Source organism: Nicotiana tabacum, chromosome 24 (assembly GCF_000715075.1).
Source record: "Nicotiana tabacum cultivar K326 chromosome 24, ASM71507v2, whole genome shotgun sequence".
Taxonomy (NCBI): domain Eukaryota; kingdom Viridiplantae; phylum Streptophyta; class Magnoliopsida; order Solanales; family Solanaceae; genus Nicotiana; species Nicotiana tabacum.
In genome coordinates, this window is record NC_134103.1 from 34,153,176 (window position 1) to 34,165,754 (window position 12,579).

The following is a 12,579-nucleotide window of genomic DNA, read 5'->3' on the forward strand; positions in this document are numbered from 1 at the left end:
CAAACAATTCAGAACGACATAGGAAGCTTGCCGGGTCAGAAGAAAAAGGATGATGTTACCATAGTTGTCTCAGGATTACGACATGGCTCAAAGGGTCCGCCTTACCAATATACTCAATCTCCACAACAAACCTATCACCAAGCTCCACATAATCTTAGCCAGTATTATCCTCCGTATAATTTCCAATCATCTGTTCAACTACTGGGTCACTCCTTAAGGTGAGCACGAGCACCGCAAAATACTCGTTCGCCTTCACAACATTTTTGAGCACCCAATAACCCTAGAAAACAGGGGCATGAAAGGGAACAAAGGCAAAGAAATAGTTTTACGCAAATCGGGGAATCCTACACAAGCTTGTTTGAAAAGTTAAAACATCCTGGCCTGATTGAGCTGCTCCTCGGCTATACTTCGGACCCATATGCAAAAGGTTTTGATCCTACAGTACGGTGCATGTACCACTCTAATGTCCAAGGGAATAACACTGAAGATTGTCGTACTTTGAAAAGGGAAGTAGAAAGAATGATTCGAGAAGGTATAATTGTGGTCCAAGGCATTAATACCCCATGTGTCAAACAGAATCCTCTACAGGTACTTGACAACACACAAATTTTTGGGATGATTTGCAATGAAAACGAATGTGCAGGTTCTTTCAAGTCCTTTGGTGAGTCATTTACGGCAAGATCTCTTAGGTGGTCACTCGCTAATTCAGAAGTCAGTGACGAGGAAGGGTTGGTCAAAGGAGTCAATAAGCCACTTGGTGAAGACAATGTGATTGAAATTGGTGAAAGTCCCAGTAATTTTGATGTGCAACTCAGTGGCTAAGATCTCGAGCTTGGTAATTAGAAAGCACCTTATTTCCTCGCCAGGAAGGAGTCTTGGCAGTTTATTTTGACATCTTTTCTGCCATCTAGGTTTTTTTGGGGTTGTAATCTAGATTTTATCTTATTTGTTTTGGTGATTCAAACCCTTCTATACTCTTTTTCCTATCTCTAGTAGTCTTGTTAGTTAGTTTTGTGTCTCTAAGCCTGTCATTTAGGGTTGTTTTGGGGAATTAATATAGATTTTATTCTACTGTTCAAACCCTTCCATCCTTTGGTCAAATGAGATTTTATTTTTCTGTTATTTGCAGTCTTCGTTTAGTTCTTTTTCTTGTATATAGTTCTCTTCACACCAGTTCTAGTGACAAGACATGCATGCGGAGTTTTTAGCCAGATCTTGAAAGGGAGTCTAATCATGGAATAATAAAACACGGGTTTGAATATGATAAGAATATGCATTTGAGAAAATAAGTAAAGATTCACGCATTCTAAGATAACCTAAAGCATGAATTGAGTGAAACTGAGGCAGTTAGTCTGGGAAATCAAGAGGTTGATAAAAGAATACAACAAGGAAATGTCGCTCAAGCAGTTTGAGATAGATCAGTCAGTGTTGAAATGCATCCTTCCACATCAAGATAAGATTGAGTCAAGTCTGCTTCGAACTGGCAAGGGTCATTCATTGGGACAAAGGTATTGCCCATTGGTACTTTTTATTTGTGTTGATGCAGTCAAGAGATATTATGTATGATTTTTCTGCTTATCCTCAATTACATTTTATACTTGGCATGTTCAAAGTTGGGATGACGAAGGCATTTTATTCTGCTACCCAAATACTTTTATCATTTGTTACCCTTTTGAGCCTTATTTATTCTCTTTCATACCCCTCTTTGGGAATCAGAAGTAGAGTTATGAAATAGAAAAGAAAAAAAAAAGAAAAAAAAAGAAAAAGAAAAGAAGAAAAAAAAAGAAAAAAGGAAAAGAAAGACAAAGAAAAAAAAAAAGAGAAAGAAAAAAAACAACAAAAACAAAACAACTTTTAGGTTGGAACTACGTTCGACCTGTTTCCTTTTAAGGATACGTAGGCAGCCTTACTCTGAGGTTCAGTCACATCAAAATAAAAATCCAAAATTTCCCAGACTCAAAAAAACTGGGGCAGGAGTTTTAGTTTTGTAAATAGATCTCATTCCAAAAGTTGTAAGTTAAAACCCCTTTCATTAGCCTATATTACGGTCCAAAGAAAGACCTTCCGACCAATATTTGAGGATGCCAAATCAAGTGTGTGGTAAAAGTATGATCTTCCTGCATTATGGGTAATACCTTGTTCTCAGCACAAAGAGAGAAAATAATAAAATAAGAGAGTATTAGCGGTGAAAACCCCTATGGGCACCGTAAGGCGACAGTGAGTTGAGAAAAAGAGCAAAATGAGAGAAGCTTGATGGTGAAAACCCTTCAGGGCACTACGAGTCGACTGAGGATTGTGGATCAGATAGGACAATTGGAGCGTTGAAGCCCAGTTTCACAACTTAGAGGCATAACAAGAGTTGAAGATTAGACTCGCTTGATAGATTAGGCCGCTTAATCCAAAATGTATGTCATGATCAATGGAGTTGGCCTTCAAATCCGATTAGTTTTTTACTTTGTTATTTTTCCTAGGCAAAACTTTTCTTGTTAGATACTGTCTCTTCTCGTTTTTCTCCTTACTTTGTTCCTCTTGTTTTGTTTGAGTCCCTTTTGAGTCTATTTTTGTCGAAATAAGTGAGAACTGACTTCAAAATCTGCTAACGGCTTTTAATCACACAAAGCAGAGTCTGGCAAGCACATCAAAATGGCATAAGACACAGAAGAATAGTGTGTGCACTGAGTTGGTGATAATAGATGTTCTTTGGGATTGATATAAAATGCAAAGATTTGGTGAATGTTAGAACACGAGTGCAATGCATCGGGCATAAGGTATTGGAATTGAATGAATCAGGAATATTTCTTGTGATAAGGTTATCCGGAAAAGCGGTCGGCCGATAACAGGCATTGTCTTCCAAGTTGAAGTCCAAGTTGATCGTGACAAGTGCAAGAGAAATCGCCCTCGTAGTCAAGGCCACAAACTAACCACCATGTTTTAAGCTCATAAGTTTTCTTTGTCTGAAACAGGGATGAAGGCTATGTCCATACCAAAGCTTGGAAGCTTGAATTATTTAGGTGTAATGCCCCCAATTTTGCTTACGCAATGGCTATTGAGAAGATCACACCTCCTAGGCATTTTCCCTAGTTGAGAGGAATCTTTTGCTTTCCTTGAGTTCAAGAGTCCCGCCTGGAGAATAGGGTCAGTTTTTAATTTTTAAGTTGTTAATCTTTAGCTTTCTTAAAGTTTAGGGATCCCGCCTGGAGAATAGGGCCAGTTTTTAATTTTGTTAGGTTGGTAATCATTAACTTTCCTTGAGTTTAGAGGTCCCACCTGGAGAATAGGGTCAGTTTAAATCTTTCAGGTTATACTGTTTAGGAGGCGCACTTCCTAAATTAAGATTTTACCCCTAGGAGATGCACTTCCTAGTATGGGTCTTTCAAGTTATATTTTATTTTAGGAGACACACTTTCTAAATTGAGATTTTACCCCTAGGAGACGCACTTCCTAGTTTGGGTCATTTAAGTTCATTCCTAGGAGATGCACTTCCTAGTTTGAGTCATTGAAGTTTCGCCTCTAGGAGACGCACTTCCTAGCCTCAGTTTTTAAGGATATACTTTTAGGAGACGCACTTCCTAAATTGAGATTTCACCCTTAGGAGACGCACTTCCTAGTTTGGGCCATTTAAGTTCACCCCGTAGGAGACACACTTCCTAGTTTGGTTCATTCAAATTTTACCCCTAGGAGACGCACTTCCTAGTTTGATTCATTCATGTCTCACCCCTAGGAGACATACTTCCTAGTTTGGTTCATTTAAGTTTCACCCGTACGAGACGCACTTCCTAATCTGGGTCTTTCAGGATATAATTTTAGGAGACGTACTTCCTAAATTGAGATTTCACCCTTAGGAGACACACTTCCTAGCTTGGGTCTTTTAAGTTCATCCCTAGGAGAGCACTTCCTAGTTTGAGTCATTGAAGTTTCACCCCTAGGAGACGCACTTCCTAGTCTGGGTCTTTTAGGTTATACTTTTAGGAGACGCACTTCCTAAATTGAGATTTCACCCCTAGGAGATGCACTTCCTAGTATGGTTCATTCAAGTTTCACCCTTAGTAGACGTACTTCCTAATCTGGGTCATTCAGGTTTTATTTTTAGCAGACGCATTCGCTAGTCAAAATTTTCTTGGTTTTACTCACAGGAGACGCACATCCTAGTCGAGTCCTTTTACTCTCATTATTGCATCATTGATTAATAGCGTAGGTGATTTACAGTTTTGCTAACAACTCACGAATCTTCCTAGTGCAAACTGGGGCAGAAAATTTTGTTCGTTTTGTTTGTTTTAATGCAGGCACCCACCTAGAGAACGGGGGTCAACATTTCAGAAATCGGTTTTAAGTTCAAATTAAAGAAGCATCAGGAGCCCACCTGAAGAACAGGGTCAACTTTGAGTTTCTTTCAAGATCAAGCAAGAGGATTCCGCCTAAAGAACAGGGTCAACTTTCAATTTTAAGTTCAATTTAGAGAAGCATCAGGAGCCCGCCTGAAGAACAGGGTCAACTTTCAGTTTTCAAGTTCAAGTCAGAGGTAGCAGGATCCCTCCGGAAGAATAGGGTTAACCTCTAGTTTTTCGATTCCAGAAGTAGCACGAGCCGCCTGAAGAACAAGGTTTGCAAGCTCAAATCTACTCCAAGTTCAAGTTTATTTCAAATGCAGCAACAGGACGCCCACCTGAAGAATAGGGTGAATTTTCAGTTTCATGTTAAAGGTTCAAGTGGAGATTCAAGGAAGATTCGAGACAAGAAGTACATAGGATCTTGTATTTTTCTTTTATTTTCGCTGTAATATTTCCTTTTATTTTGATGTAATGGCAGGGACCGCGGACCGGAACCTCGACGGCACCTCAATCGGCTCTCCACCTCGATATACTCCATCGCTCTTCTCATTTCTAAACTACACGTGGCCTGATTGCTTTATGGCCAAGGATATGTAGGCAGCTCAATACCAGGGCTCGGTCACAATCTCTTTAGCCATCTTTATTTTCTTTTGAATAAGCGTCGGGTCATAAATCAGTTACGTTGCTTATTGTTCTTTGCTCCGAAAATACTTTGTGTTTCCAAGCAAAGAGGGGCAGTTGTAAGCACGTAATTTTTGACCCGTGCAACTTTTAAAAGAAGTATTTTTAAAATATTTACTTATTTTTCATTTTAATAGGATTTCAATCAACTTTTAATTTTTATTTTATTTTAAAACATAAGTTTAAAAACACCAAAAAATAGTTTTATAATATTTCTTCTATTATTATATATCTTTTTATTTTTATCCTTTTTTATTTATTTAAGCTTATTAGTATTTTATAATAATAATATTTTAATTTTTACCATTACTTTAACATAGTTTTCTCTACCTTTTTTATAACATTTAAAAAATACCAAAAATATTTTTATTTTAATATATTACTTTAATATTTTATTCTTATTAACTAAGATTAATTAGTATATTTTGGTAGAATTTTTATTTTTATTTTTATTTTTGTTCATTGACAAAGAATTGAATTTGGGTCAATTAGGAGCTCCTTTTCGGATATTAGTGGCCCAGCAAGATAAAGGTCCATTCTTCCCAATCCATTAGCCCACTCTCCACTTAAAATGCAAGATTTAATCTTAGCCATTTATTTCCTTCTAATCCAATGGCTATCATCCCTTCCCGCCTCCATATAAAATATCCAATTATGGAAACCCTAGGTGATTACTCTAAGCGAAGATCCTAGGCATCGACACCCACAAAAACAGACACGCCTGCATTCCATGAATCTAGTTACAATCTTTACATAACCCAAATGCCGAACCTAATCCCTGAATTTTCCCAATCCTTTCTTCTTCAATTTCATATCACTGCACATCCCCAATTCCTCATTCTTGCTTTATAATATAAAATTTAGGAATAGACAAATCTCTACAAAACAACAATTAGGAATAAATAAATGTAATCCCTAAAAGTAAAAAACAGATCCATCCCCAATTCCTCATTCCTCACGGCTTTGCTGCTCCTCGCTGGCGCTACCTACTAGTTACTCCGAGTCCGACAATCTGACAACTTCGCTCCGCCATTAAACTGTTTTAGCTAGAATTTCGAGTTGGGTTCAAGAGGTTTAAGTTCAACCGGTGAATTTTTTATTTTTTGGTTGATGAGGTCCGTTCGAGGTCGTTGGAGTGGATTCTGATCTGGTCAGCGACAAGCAGTAGGATTTTCTCGAAGTTTCTCTATTAATACTGGAAATTTGCTCTCCGTGAGGTCTAATTCTAAACTCGATTCTTAATTATCTTAATGATTCTTACTTGTGTGTTTTGAAATCGAATGGAATTCTGGTTGATTTGAGTCTTCCTAATTGTATGCATATGACGTTGCTTTCTTGAGTTAGTGTATTAAGTGTTTAATGATGTTTGACTTCTTAAATAAATAAATATGCCTAATAGACTAATGATAAATCAAATTAGGAATTTTAATTAGGTGATGTGGGATTGAGGTAAAACATAAGTTGTTAGTGTTCTGAATCTCTTATTTACATAGATCTATTTATTTTGAATCCACTAGGAGCATGTTTAAGCCGACAACATTTGGGTAGGCAAACTTTAGGTCTTTTTCTTTTTATTTTTATTCGAGGCGAGAGGTAGTTCCCTTTAGTTTATATTCAAGGGAATGCCCTACAGATTTTGTATATATTTTATCCGGGGAATGCCCCGTGGTGAATGTAATTGGAGGCCGTGACGGACATTATAGAGTAAGCATAGTATTGGTTAATTTATTACTTTAATTTTCTTTTCGTTTAATTTTCTTTCATTTAGGTGGGGACAACCTCGAGCCTCTTTTGTATTTATTTTCCTTTGTGTTTATTTTCTTTTTTTGTTTTTAGCCTCAATTTGAGTATCCTTTAAAGCCAACTTGATCATGTATGCAACCGCGGCTCCCACAGGACTTGGGGAATGCCTAACACCTTCTCCCCGAGTCAAATGAACCACCTTATCTAGAATCTCTGGTGTAAACTGGTTTAGAGTCAAATATGTTTTTAAGAAAAACTTATTTTTAAATGGTGACTTGGCACACCGAGATTGTATATCAAGTGGCGACTCTGAGTTAATTCCTTTTAAACAAATGTTTTTTCACTTTCTAATTGAAAACCTTTTTGAACTTCAAAAACCACTTTATCTATTTTAAAGAGGGTTAGTAAGGTAAAAAAAGGGGTGTGATACCTTAGCAGTCATACCCCTTTTTTCACCTCACTTAACCCTTTTAAGATAATAAAAAGATTTTAAAGCTCAAAAAGGTTTTTCAATTAGAAAGTGACAAAAGTTTGTGTTTCAAAGGATTTTTCAGAGTCGCCACCTCATATTTGATTTCGATGTGCCAGGTCACCGTTTGTTTTTCTAAAATAAGAATTTTTTTTCAAAACACATTTGACTCTAAAACTGACCGCACCAGAAATTCTAAGTAAGGGAGTTCATTTGACTCGGGGAGAAGGTGTTAGGCATTCCCTAAGTCCCGTAACTAATACGGTTGCATACATAATCAGGTTGGCTTTTAAAATATTCAAATTGAAGGAAAAAAAACACATAAAAAGAAAATAAACACAAAAGAGGTTCGAGGTCGTCCCCACCTGATAAAAATAAAAATAAAAGTATCAAAAGTTCTATATTATGCTAGGCTAATGCTCCATCGAATTCCATAGCTTAGAAATAAAAATTTAGATGAAGAAGTTGGGGTTTTATTTTTCCTGAAATTTTTCGGATAGAGAGGAGGAGGCTGCAAATCTCGATCCCACACAACACACTACATCAATCATGCCATCATATGAAAAGTACAAGAGTCTCATAATTCAACTCTGAGTCACCAACAAACTACATTCTCCATTAGCCAGGAACCTTCCATTTGATCTCATCCAGGAGAAAATCACAATAAGCAACATGTTCCTCACACTAGTAGGAAATATACACCTCAAACAGTGGTAAAAACCATTGGGAACACTTTGAAACCCATCTGCATATGACCAAGTCATCAAAACTGAATCTCTCTAACTCCTCCGAGCCACGCAGGTTGCCAAAACCTAAGAGCATTGCCACAAAATACCTATAGAGACTCTCTATATCATAAGTACCCAATGAACCGATTATATCCATTACTGTGCTGATCCAACCTACCACCAAGTTGTCCTAACTGTCCGAGTTCTTTTCAAATTTCCTTCAAATTGATAGTTCTCCTCGCCATAATACCACGATCCTCAACCAAAACTCACCACACAAGAGACCCCAGTATAAAACCACAACGCCCTAAGGCCCATAAGCTGCTGACTTTCCTCTTAAGCACCGCAAAGAACCACAACCAAGACACTCACTCTAAAGAGACCTTATGTGATCCTAAAACTGTTTCTTTCACCTTCTTGATACTGAAATGCATAATCCACAACGATATAAAAATGTCACAAGTCTCGACACCATCTAATGCAAATATTAAATCCTAGCCATATACCAATCCGAAATTCTCAATTGCTACATATAATTCTTGAATCCATTAGAACCATTCTCGAGAGTCATCCACTCTGCTCAAATCTCAATTGCACCGCCCCAAACGGGACAAACGACTGGTGCCCCATTGGCACGATGACACCCAAAGGAGTAACCCTACCTTAACGCGGCCAAGCAAATTCCTACTCCATGCACACTACATCCTTCACGAATAACCACTCAATCATTCTGTGATTCCCATATACCCATAGAGTGTAATACAACCCGTATCCAGAAATTTCCTTACTCGAGTCATCCTCAATCTCAACCCTTGCAGTCATAACTGATACACCAGTATACCTCAAACCGAAACCAATTCAACACATAATCGTGCAATCAACTAGTCGATAGCAGACTCCCCCACTTGGCTCAAAGCCATAGAACAAAATAGTCGATAACATCACGATACCCATACTCTATTACTGCCAAAATTACGCACTGAAATTCAACTAAATCCTTCGTAAGCTCATGTAACACAAATCTTACAATACCTCAAATCAACTGCAAATCTCGCATTCATCCTCGTGATAGTCAGGTCAACTGTTACAACCAATCCAAACTCAAATCGCACAAATATACCCCACTGGTAGAAAAGAAAACCTCCACACAACATTATAAAAATCATACATCCATAGATTACCTCGCAGGTTATAACTCACCTACTTAGCCTGAAACTGACATCTCTTTATACCCTTTCACAGCCATAATTACTAAGCAATCACTTAATCTCCCTGAGTATAAACTCACCAACAAGGCATGAGAACCTACTTCACTCCACAATTAAACAACATGAATGGTGCCCTCAACACCCCATAACTCGAACCAATATGTCAGATCAAAACAAAAATCAAACACCCAATGGTCCTTTCTACATCTCAAGCAAACTTTTCCCGTCACACTCAAACCATATGAACATATCTGGCAGTCACATCATACTCATCACGTAGCCATCCAAGCACTCATCGAGCCACGGATTCCGCTTATAGGGACACTACCGGACATATAAGTCCAAAAGTATGTGCTCACACAACCAAAATCTCCATGCTCAAGCTACAGTCAAAACTCGACCTCAAGTCCTCCAGACTGGCCCATCATCAGCATACCAAAATTACATCTCGCATCTCATCCATAGAATCACTAGTCGTTGATGCACAGCTGATATCGAGCGCTCACATGCGTATGCCAATGCATGGAAAGAATTCAAAGAGTTACGCTTCAAGCTGAAATAATGTCGCACGATAAGGAAAGAAAGATGGGAAGTATATCCTAAATGTCCTGTAGCCTCTTGAAGATAGGTATAGACGTCATCATACCAATCCGCAAGACTCTACTAGACACTTGCTCATGACTTGTAGAACCTACGAACCTAGAGCTCTGATACCAACTTGTCACGACCCAAAATTCAACTAGTCGTGATGGCACCTAACTCAACCCGCTAGGTAAGCCAATTAACAACTATCCATACCCAATGAGATTTAATAAGATAATTAAGTAAAAGAAAATATCTAAATCCTATACATTTCTCAAAGATTGGTAGTACAAATCATGAGCTTCTAAGAATAGAGTTTAAAAAGTTAAAATGAAGTAAATATATCATCTGTTTGAAGAGTACATAAACAGAGTTTTATAGATCTAAGGCTACCATGAACAAGAGGCAGCTACAACCGGAGCGTAGGTACATCTTCAAATTTCGGCTCCCGTCGATCACAACAACGCCAGCAGAAGTGTAGTATGAGTACAATCGACCCCATGTACTCAATAAGTAATAAACCTAAACTTAGGCTGAAAGTAGTGACGAGCTAGAACAAAGGTCGGGTCCAATACCAGTATCCCACAATAATTCATAACAGCATGGTGCAAGTAATAAAAGGAGTATCTTAGAAATAAAATGCTCAGCTCGTTCACAGTTCTAGAAAATAGGCATGCTTTTAAAGTATCTCAGTGAAAACCCAAATCTTTTACCGAAATTGCCAAAAATATGAGTGAGTTTGAAAACTGTGATTTTTCTCAAAAATCCTTTCAACAATCAATAAGATATTTCATTTTCCTTTTAGATAGCAAGTATAAGATGTCTCTCTATGCCCATATGTCAAAATATATGAGAAGTCATAAATGACGTGATACTATACAGCATGAGAAAAAATGCATCTATATGCCTGTATGTCAAGTGTGCATGCCAAAATGCGATGCAATTCAGTTATAAAGACCATATGCATACTCTAAAAGTATCATTTCACCCAGTCCTCCCAGTCACTCAGGCCTCCCAATCACTCGGCACTCGGCACTCATACTCAGTAGGTACTTGCGCTCACTGGGGGTGTGTACAGACTCCGGAGGGGCTCCTTCAGCCTAAGCGCTATATCAAGCCAATCATAGCATAAAATCAGTGAAACATGTTACGGCGTGTAGCTCGATCCCATAAATATCCTCACAATCAGGCCCTCGGCCTCACTCAGTTATCAATCTCTCCGGGCTCTCAATGACATGAAAAATCAGCCCAAAAATAATGATGTGATGTATCAATAAATGGTATCAGAGACTGAGATATGATATATATGCATATGAATGCGTATGAGTGAGTATGTAATGCAATGAAAGCAGATAGCTCAATAGCAGAAATGACCTCGGTGGGTCTCAACAGAATAAGCATGTATCCTAGACATGGTTTCTAACATGGATCACAGCTCAAGAGCTCACGTACTTAGAAATTTCATGATTACAGGTAAGGTCTGGTAACTATACAGTACCACAAAAAAAAAGCAGAGTCATAATTCACACGGTGCACGCCCACACGCCCGTCACCTAGCATGTGTGTCACCTCAACACCAAACACATAACATGTAATTCAGGATTTCATACCCTCAACACTAATTTTAGAAGTGTTACTTACTTCGAAGAAGCCAAATTCCAATACCGAGCAAGTCAAGTAATGCTCCAAACCATCTCGCGCGTACCGACCTTCGAACGGCTCAAAACTAGCTAAAAGCAACTCAAATACATCAAATAATGCCAAAGGAAATAAACCCAATCATTAAAGGTGGAATCTTTAATAAAAAGACCAAAATCAGCCAAAAAGTCCAACCAGGCCTGCACCTCGGAACCCGACAAAACTCACAAAATCTGACAACCCAGTCAATTACGAGTCCAACCATACTAGTTTCACTCAAATCCGACTCCAAATCGATGTTTAAAACTCAAAAATTCACATTATGAAACTTTAGGCAAAAACCCCCCAATATCTCTTTAAATTCATCGACTAATACCAAAAATGAAGATAGATTCATGAAATAAGATCAAAACCAAATGTAGAACATTTACCCCAATCCTTGTGATGAAGATTTCTCCAAAAATCGCCTCAATCCGAGTCTCATATCTCAAAATATGATAAAAGAACCAAAGCCTCGATTTATAGCATTCTGCCCAGCATTCTCGCACCTGCGGCACATTAGCCGCTTCTGCGGCGTCGCTTTTGCGACCAAAAACACGCTTCTGCAGAGAAGCACTAGAGATCTGCCTTCGCACCTGCGGTAGAAACTCCGATGTTGCGCACACGCAGGTGCGAGTCCAAATTGTGCTCTTGCGCTGACGTTCGCTTCTGCGCCCTTTCACACTGCATCTGCGCCTTCGCAGATGCGAATGAACCTCCACTTCTGTGGACTCCTGCTGCCAGTAACACCTCCGCTCCTACGACTCCTTTTTCACTTCTGCGACCATCGCACCTGCGCAAACCAACCGCAGGTGCGGTCATACCAGAACCAGCAGCAACCAGCAATGAAAACATGAAGAAAATGATCTGAAATCAATCTGAAACATGCCCGAGTCCCTCGGCACCCCGACCAAGTATACCAAGAAGTCACATAACATAACATGGACCTACTCGAGGCCTCAAAACACACATAACAACATCGAAATGATGAATCACACCTAAATTCAAATTTGATGAACTTGAAACTTCAAACTTCCACAACCGATGCCAAAACCTATCAAATCACGTCCGATTGACCTCAAATTTTTCACACAAGTCCCAAATGACATAACGAAGCTATTCCAACTCTCGAAACCACAATCCGATCCCGATATCCACAAAGT